The 7,625-nt window shown below is 48.1% G+C and overlaps 1 long non-coding RNA gene across 2 annotated transcripts in view; it reads left to right on the forward strand.

Moving 5' to 3' along the window:
- Positions 1–2,879, forward strand: part of LOC131484370 (uncharacterized) — a 34,680-nt gene extending 31,801 nt beyond the window's left edge. Inside the window, exons 6-7 of one of the 2 annotated variants that reach the window (XR_009248196.1) lie at positions 606–1,210; positions 1,370–2,879. This is a non-coding gene — a long non-coding RNA (uncharacterized LOC131484370). Of the gene's footprint in view, positions 1–605 lie in introns of both variants that reach the window. The other variant, XR_009248195.1, reaches the window with a different exon arrangement.
- The last annotated feature ends 4,746 nt before the right edge of the window (positions 2,880–7,625 follow it).

A 7,625-nucleotide genomic window follows, 5' to 3' on the forward strand; every position in this document is an offset into this window, starting at 1 on the left:
GTTTGGCTCACACATCCAACGCTCTCCTGGCACTTAGCCACTTCAGATTTCATGTCTGAACTGAATCCACTTGCCCCCAAACCTGCTCTGATTTCGGGACTATCACCAATTCCTCACTGAGGCTGGAATTCTGATGTCATCGTGTATTAGCCCGGGCCTTCAGAACCTACAGAACAGGATGTGTATGTATAGAAAGAGATTTATTACGAGGAATCGACTCACGCAATTATGGGAGCTGAGAAGTTTCAAGATCTTCAGGTTGAGTCGATCGGCAGGCTCGAGCCCCAGGAAAAGCCAGTGTTTCGGTCTGAACCCAAAGGCAGGAAAAGGCCCAAACGCCAATTCGAAGGTGGGTCAGGCTGGAAAAATCCTCTCTTACGCAGGACTGTCAGCCTTTATGGTCTACTCACACCTTCAACTGATTGTGTAAGGCCCACCCAGACTAGGGAGGACAATGCCCCTTACTCAGTCCACGCACAAACAGTTAATCACATCCCAAACACCCTCACAGAACCACCCAGAATTGTGTTCGACCATATATCTTGAGCACCTGGTGGCCCAGTCAGGGGCCACATAATAACCTAACTTGTCATTTCGCCGCACAGGTGCTCAGTTTCAACTCAGCAGGCAAGTCATCTTCTCTCAGATGCTCCCATCCCTCTGCTCCGCGGCATTGCCATATTCTCGAGAGCGCTCGTGGCTCATTCGGCACCTTCAAGGGCTGATAAGCAACCTGCCGGACCTCTCTGCTCCCAGAGTCAAATAGGCCACTCACACATCTTTGCATTTTGACTCAGTGGTCTCTTGGCTGTGTCCCCAGCGTGCTCTCTTGCAAATGTGTGCACGTGCCTCATTCTAGAAGATATGATTACGATGTGGGACCCTGTGTCTCTGTACAGCTCGATGCATCTCTCAGCCAAGAATGGGCATGAGAAGCCAGGAAGACCCGAGTTTGAATCCCGACTATATTAATTTCTAGCTGCGTGATCTGGATGGAGCTACTTAATTTCTCCGAACAGCAGATTCCTTTATCTGGACAGCGGTGCTAAAAACCTTTCTTCCAGCGCGGGGGACTGTTAAAGAAAATGCCCAAACGGTGTCTGGGTCCTAGTACACGTCAAAAACTTTTGTCTGATCCAAGAAGTGGACTTATAACCTTTCTCTCCTAACATTTCATGAAGTCATCACATGCTGGACGCGCAGTCCTCAGGTATGATTTTCTCCCCATTTTAGCGGGGCTTTCCCCCAACGCACTCTATTGTCTACATAATTTTTGGAAGCATTCGAATATATGTTCAGTGTTAGTAATCTCTTTCTCTCTCCCCTTTCTCTTATGGCTGATGACCTGGCCCGAATCTTCACTTGGGAGTAAGGACCAGTGCTAAAGTTCTAAGCTACAGAAGTCTGCAATCTGCAGTCGCCAGGCACGACCTAGCGCCGTTCTACCGTTGGCGTGACCCCCGTAAGACCAGAGGATGCTGCGCTCTGGGCCTCGAAGGCACCAACGTGAATCCCCACCCTGATTCTTCCCAGGAGAAGCGAAGCGTTGAAAATTATATTCAGCTGCAGGAGTTTTCAGCCCCACGTTCGGAAAGAGCAGAAGTTGCTAGAGGCTATTTTCAGAGAACTCCTAATAAGTACAGAACCCAAATACAGACATGGTTGTTAACACCCTGGGAAATGCCAAATCCAAGCTGGATCGCAGCCAGCAGAGACATGGAAAGTCCTAGATAGCTTATCTCAGAGCCAATCTGTATTACGCGGGAGGCACAAGAGGCAATTGCAAGGGAGGACACGAGCTCTCCTTCTAGGCTCTACATCAGCGCCTTGGACCGACAACATCAAGGTGCATCGGGCATTTTCTGAATCTGCGAGTAGGTCGCTTGTCCTGCCCTGTGTTCTATCCTGTGCTTTCAGCCTGCTTCTCCTTCAACCCACCCATTCTTCCTGACCCGTTTCATTCATTCCTGGGGCTTCAGGAACCTTCTCTCCCTCAACAAATGACTCCTTGTGATAGATCTCCAGGCTTGAGTTTTTAAACAAGTTTATTCTATTTATTTGTTTGTTTGTTTATTTATTTATTTAGAGAGAGAGAGAGAGGAGAGAGAGAGAGAGAGAGCACATGGGGGAGAGGCAGAGAGAGGCAGAGAGAGAATCCCAAGCAGGCTCCACGCTGTCTGCATAGCCTGACGCGGGGCTCGATCCCACGAACCGGGAGATCACGACGTGAGCTGAAATCAAGAGTTGGATGCTCAACCACCCGAGCCACCCAGGCCCCCCAGCCTTGACTTTTTGTCTGCATGTCAGGCACCTGTTTAAGCCCGCGACAGACACCTAAACTCAGCATGCTTTTCTCCAGCTCTGTTACTCAGCACTGGGACACAGGTGCTTTGACTACAAGCCAAGAGCTTTCTGCTCTCCACAACGACGCCTTGGGTGGTTGACGTGGTGGCTAATTGAAGTTAAAGCACCCATTTAGAATGGTTTTGGGGGAAGGTGACAGAAAGTCTGACTGTGGCAATGATTAGAATTCGGATTCTGAAGATTTGGGTTCAAACCTCAAGATGCAACCTTCATACCTTTCAGGCAGCATGGCTTCGATAAATCATTTCCATTTGCAAACAGTAGAGCAAGAGAAGACACAATTAGTATAATTAGGTTAATAGCCTATATACGTATTATCTATATACAGGTTAATTATATGTATATATTGTAATTATGATTATATATGACGTATAACATGTATCTTATGTATGGATGTTGTATATTTATACATGTTACACGCAAACATGTATTATATGTATGTATATTATCTGTACATACAACCTAATAATATATAATTAGTGTAAGTAGGATAATAAAAGTTAGTTGTGATGTTGTGTTTACCTCGTGCTAGGCACTGATCTAAGTGCTTCTATATATTAGCTCATTTAATTCTCAAAACAATTCTGTTAAGGATCATACTATTATGGTTCAAACTTTTAAAAAATGTTTACATAGTTATTGTGAGAAACAGCGCGCGCGCGAGAGAGAGAGCGCGAGAGAGAGAGAGCGAGAGGGGGCAGGGGAGGGGCAGAGGGAGGGGGAGCCAGAGAATCCCAAGCAGGTTCCGTGCTGACAGCGCAGAGCCTGATGCGGGGCTCAACCTCACGAACCGTGAGATCATGACGTGCCCTGAAATCAAGAGTCGGATGCTTAACTGACTGAGCCACCCAGGCCCCCCTCAAACTTTTCAGAGTAGGGAAGGGAGTCAGAGTTATGTGGTCCGTTCCCGCCCGCGTTTGCAGGGGGGTCGGCATGAGGCACTGTGTACAATGCTTCTGCCCGGCGCCCGCCACGGCAGGTTGGTGTCCTTACCCTTTCCCTCCTCCTTCCCCTGCCCACCAAAATGCTGTCACCTTTACTTGACGTCTTCTGTAGCTTAAATATGTGCATTTTTAGTTTTGCAACGTAGACACGTTTGTATTAAACGGCGAATGCATACCGTTCTCCAAATGTCTCCCTACATGTCCGTGTCCCTAAAGCTTCCCACTTAACCCTCCCAGGAAGGTGAGCGCCTCTCTCGGTCGAGACTCACCTGCTAAGGAGGTGATAAATCACAGGCACTGTCAACTTTTAACATGTGGTACTCTCTTTTTTCTGAAAACCCTTTTCAGTGGCTGTGAGGGCACAGAGATGACCTTCAGAGGTCAGTGCTTCCAGCATGCATTCCAGGGCTGAAATCCAGGTCCCCCATTGGGATGTGATGGCCTGGATGCATCAAGGGCAGAGGGATGGCCCTGATTTTCAGCTGACCCAGGCTCACTGGCCCGCGGGTACTCTCCAGCCCGGTCCTGGCGCTGCTTAAACGGGCAACGCGTCCACACGGGGCCAACGTGATAGTCTTGGTTTTAAATACAAAATCACGGTGCCCACGGAAGAGGCCACCTAGCCAGTGTAGGTCAATGGCTCTATTGATTCTGTGAGTTGTATCAACACTCTGGGTGTGATCTATTAATAAGGATTTAAAAAAGGAAGGGGTACTCACAGAGAAAGAAGCAGAGGTGTAGGCTTGATGGTAGAACTTACATAAGACGTGTTGCACCCCAAAGCGTAGGGAGAGACAGAGCAGCAGTCTTGCCTTGGGCCATGGATGAGGTGCAGCAATGGGGAGCTGGGGTGCCCTGGAAACTGGGGAAGAGTGGCCCACGGGCATCGTCATCTTCTGGCTGGTGGTATAAGAGGGAACAAAAAGGTCGTATCTTGTGTTTTGGAAAGAAGAACAGGAAAATTCCAGTGGGGTAGTGTTTGAGATTCCAGCTTCAATGGAATCAATGGGCAGAAACCAAGGGACCGAGATGCAAAAGTATAAAACGACATTTGTATCCTTTCCTTGCTGAATCCAATATACCTCTGGTGGCTTTGTTTTGATGACCAGGAAAATAAGTGAACAGGAGACTTGAAAGAAGCCGAACGCTCCAAATTTTTCCATAAAAGGAAAACAGATGGGCGATCCAGGTGGTCTGGGGGTCTCAGTGAAAATTTAGAAACGCGTCCGGCGACCACTAATTTGGGGATAAGAAAGTGTTCAAGATTTTTTTCTGCGTGCTTCAGAATGTAATTTCCCCTTTGGCACCTTTGAGAAAAACCCATTCAACAGTAATAGGCTTTTCAAAGCTTCTCCTCTTCCTCTTTGGGATCCGGGATGTCTCTTGAACTCAAGGCGGCGTAGTAGAGTGGTTTCGAGCACAGGTTTTGTAACCATACCTCCAGAGTTCACGTTCTAGCTCCACCACTCATAGCTGTGTGATCTTGGGCAGGCATGGAACTTCTCTGTGCCTTGGTTCTGTCGTTTATGGAATCTGATCGTTGTAGTGTCTACGTAATAGGGTTGTCGAGAGGAGGAGGCAAGGGGGCTACGGCAAAGCCTGGGACGAGGTGCTGGGACACAGCGCGTGCTAGTCAGTGGGGCTGTTGAGTTACCGTGTGGCACCTTGTTGGCGTTAACTGCAGTGTGGATTCTAACTCTGTGTGGGAAGTGATCATTTTGGATTTTCGACTCATACCGAGTGATGTTGTTTATAAATTATCACCATAGAATGAAGTCAAGAATGCATCCCCAACATTTCTTTTTTTTCTTTTTTTTTTAAATTTAAATTCAAGTTAGTTAACATACGGTGTAGTCGTGGCTTCAGGAGTAGAAGCCAGTGATTCGTCTCCCACTTATGACACCCAGCGCTCATCCCAACAAGTGCCCTCCTTAATGCCCATCAACCATCTAGCCCATTCCCCCCCCCCCACCTCCCCGCCAGCAGCCCTCAGTTTGTTCTCTATATTTAAGAGTCTCTTATGGTTTGCCTCCTGCTCTGTTTTTATCTTAGTTTTCCTTCCCTTTCCCTATGTTCATCTGTTGTGTTTCTCAAATTCCACATAGAAGTGAAATCATATGATATCTGTCTTTCTCTGGCTGACTTTGTTTCACTTAGCTCAATACCCCCTAGTTCCATCTATGTTGTTGCCGATGGCAGGATTTCATTCTTTCTCATCGCTGAGTAGTATTTCACTGTGTGTCCATACCACAACTTCTTTATCCATTCGTCAGTCGATGGACGTTGGGCTCTTCCCATAATGTGGCTATTGTCGATAGTGCTGCTATAAACGTTGGGATGCACGTGCCCCTTTGAATCAGCATTTTTGTATCCTTTGGATAAATTCCTAATAGTGCACCTTCAACATTTCTGTTGGCCCTAGGGAGCAAGGAGGTGGGAACTGACCCAACAATGAGCCATGACGGCCCTTGAAATCTCTCCCCAAAGAGAAAGAGAATCTTGAGAGGATGTTGAGATAGAAAGCAGAAGTTTTTTGTTTTGTTTTGTTTTGCTTTACGAAGGTAATCATGATAATCAAGACCTGGCATTTCATATGAAGAGCTTCACTTATGTAGCATGATGTTAATTCACTTGCGTAAGAAAACCAAAGAAATGTTACAAGATGGATGCCCACCTTGTTGGCCAAGTTGAAGGCCCTCTGGAAGGGGAGGGGTTCGGTGGCCCATGAACTTGGACCGAGTCGAGGGTTGCTCTGCTGTGCCCGCTGACAAGGGGGCCCTCTGGAGCTGGAGCTCTGGGCTCACTGCTGATGGGAGACGTGGAGGAACACAGCCAGGCGTGGATGAGCAGAACTCAAGCCCCTGGTAGGAATGCAGCGGAGTGCCCAAGGGAAGTGGTGGCAGGGCCGGATAGATCACTGACCCCCACCGGGAGAGCCTCAGAATCAAAGCCCCTGTTCTGTCTCTGGCCTCCAATTGGTGAGGGCTGGGTACAAACAGGGTTCCTTCCTGATTCCTGGAACCCACGGGACCAGCGTAGGGGTGGCCCATTGCTGCAAACACTGCCCTGCCCAGGCCTTCTGTGTGTGCAGACATCCTTGCATTCGCTCTGCGTGTGGCACGAAAGGAGAAATAGGACAGCCAGTGGCCAACAGCATCCAGAATGGAGGGTTGGAGACACCTCGTCGTTCTTTCCTTTCTCTAGAAAGAACACACCTCCTCTTTGTGAAGGTCTGTAGAGTTTATCAGCGTTGAGCCCAGAAGGGACAAAGATGATCTCTGTAGGTGGCCCCCACCTCTTGTCCCAAGTCTCTCAAAAAATACTGAGAAGTGAAAAGGTCCGGAGTAACTTTTGGATGCGTTTTGTGTGCTCCCTCCCATGAATCTCCCTCAGGAGGCCTCAGTCAATGTTTGCTTTCAGGGCTTTCTTTGGCTGGGTGTTTCCCTTGCCACCACGGTCACAGAGATTGGCCTGGTAGAACCTAGGGAAAGGGGACATCCTAGGCCAAATCAGGAAACGAAAGTCAAATTGTCTATCTTCGATTCAGTTGATGCCCAAGCTTATGTGACCCTGAAACTTTTCTCACTGAAGAGCTGTGCACACCTGGGTTCCTCTGCACCCGGAGAGCGGAGAGTGCCTGAGGTCATACAAAATGAGCATCGTGGCCAGCGCTCAGCACAGCCAGGTGCTGTCTGTGTTTGGGTGCTAAGGGAGGAGTCTGCACCTGAAGGTGGGGCCCCGGCTGGGGACAGATGAGAGGAAAGACACCAAGAAAACAAGGGACGAGCCAATGGTCAGGAACTGAGTGGTGGTGACGGGACCATTCACTTTCGGGAAAACAAGGGCTTTCTATTGTCTTTAGTTATTATCAGTTTGTTCTGGTTCTGACTTCTAAGTGACATTTGACCTATAATTTGACTTAGAACTGGAAGGCACCCCAGACTGTCTGAGCGTAGAAACACTTCATTCTTGACAGGCAAGGAAATGGTGGCCCAGAGAATGCTTATAACTGGTTGAGGTTTACAAAGATTGGGCCAGAACTTTGATCCACTAGATTGAATGATATCAAGGTTTTTTTTTTTTAATGTTTATTTATTTATTTTTGAGAGAGAGAGAGTGAGCATGAGCAGGGAAGGGACAGAGAGAGAGAGAGAGAGAGAGGGAAACAGAGAATCCCAAGCAGGCTCCACACTGTCTGTATGGAGCCCGGTGCAGGACTCTTAACCCTGAGATCATGACCTGAGCTGAAACCAAGAGTCGGACACGCAGCTGACCGAGCCACCCAGGTGCCCTGAATTATATCAGGGTTTATTTGGA

This window comes from Neofelis nebulosa, chromosome 9 (genome assembly GCF_028018385.1).
Source record: "Neofelis nebulosa isolate mNeoNeb1 chromosome 9, mNeoNeb1.pri, whole genome shotgun sequence".
In the NCBI taxonomy this organism is placed as follows: domain Eukaryota; kingdom Metazoa; phylum Chordata; class Mammalia; order Carnivora; family Felidae; genus Neofelis; species Neofelis nebulosa.